Source organism: Marmota marmota, unplaced genomic scaffold (assembly GCF_001458135.2).
Source record: "Marmota marmota marmota unplaced genomic scaffold, marMar, whole genome shotgun sequence".
NCBI lineage: Eukaryota > Metazoa > Chordata > Mammalia > Rodentia > Sciuridae > Marmota > Marmota marmota.
In genome coordinates this window covers 2,096,564-2,097,972 of record NW_025999991.1, presented here as the reverse complement: position 1 = coordinate 2,097,972, position 1,409 = coordinate 2,096,564, and the positions used below count along the sequence as shown (strand labels likewise).

The window sequence follows — 1,409 nt, the reverse complement described above, 5'->3', positions numbered from 1 at the left end:
GATGGGCAAATGTAATTGAATAAGAGAATCTTGAGGGAATCTGATCAGAAGGATTCTGAAACTAAAGAGTTGGGTGAAAAACTGGCAGGAGAAAAGAGAGCTTTTCAAACAAAGGCAGGCATATCCCTGTTGCTTGTTCCCTGCAAAGATAAAAAGGAAAAAAATCAGAAAGATCATCTAGTATCCTGGTGCCCAGAAACATCCATTGGTTGATGGAGGTGAGTGAAACAGCACATAGAATAGGGGAAAAATGAGTGAGTGGAGAAGGTGAATGATCATTCTAAGGTAAAGGTGTTTGTGGTGTATTAAACAGAGTAAGAGAATGAAAGAAAGGAGAAGGAAAGATCTTTTCTCAGTGGTTACCTATACCTGTTTTCTAGATGCCCGGGAGGGTCTATGAGAAATGCATTTCCAGGACCCACATGTTGCAAGAGCATGGAGTCAGCTTTGGCTGCAATTATAGTTTATGATGATTTCTTTAATTCTTTTTTATGCATACTATATCTCTTCCCTCCTGTAGATTTGCTGTCAAGGGCAATGGGAGGTTTGTCAGCTATCTTATAAAAAAGGCACAGGATTAATATTTGCAGGGAAATTTGATAAGACCTTGAGCAACATGGAGGGCACTCTGAGCCAGCGAGGGCAGTGGTGGATCAACTCCACCACGGGCTGGCCAGTTCTGAGAGGACGCTTCCAGACACGCACACCTGGGGAGACAGGTGCACAGGGACTGGAGGACTTGGCCCTACAGGCCCTCTCTCTAATGCTCCCAAATTCAGAATAAAGAAAATAAAGGATGCTCACTTTAGCAGCACAAACACAAGAATTGGAAGGACATGGAGAAGATCAGCAAGGCCCCTGCTCAAGGATGGCATGCAAATTCATAAAGTATTTCATATTTTTGCACTTGTATAAATATACCACAGTGAATTCCACCCTTATGAATATCTGCTAAACACCAATAAAATAAATAAATAAATAGATAGATAGATAAATAAATAAATAAAAGACCAGTAGGGTAGAGGAAGAGAATAGGGGGAGGGAGGAGGGAGGACAGGAGCCCCAGGTGCTGAAATGTAGTAAATTAAACTCCATGCATGTTGATTATGCCAAAATGAACCCAACTATTATGCATAACAATCATCTGTAATAAAAGAAAGAAAGAAAGAGAAAGAGAGAGAAAAGAGTGGAGCAGATCACTTTCCTGTGTCCTCTGTTGAGAGGAGAGGGAGTTATATAGTGTTTCTTAACATTCCCACAGTAATTTAAAGTATGTCTGCCTGAAGGACAAAAGAACACCTTTTTTCTTTTCGAGTAAGTTGCTCTTTTGCCACATACACTGTCCCTACCTCCCCTGGGTTCTGCCCGCAGTTTCCGCAGCTCTGATTTCAAGGGGAAGTAAAGATGAT

General features: G+C 41.4%; 1 non-coding gene across 1 annotated transcript; it reads left to right on the top strand.

The window, feature by feature from the left end:
- The first annotated feature begins 796 nt into the window (after positions 1 to 796).
- Positions 797 to 903, top strand: LOC125617867. The gene has a single exon (XR_007348988.1). It is a non-coding gene; the product is annotated as a U6 spliceosomal RNA (small nuclear RNA).
- The last annotated feature ends 506 nt before the right edge of the window (positions 904 to 1,409 follow it).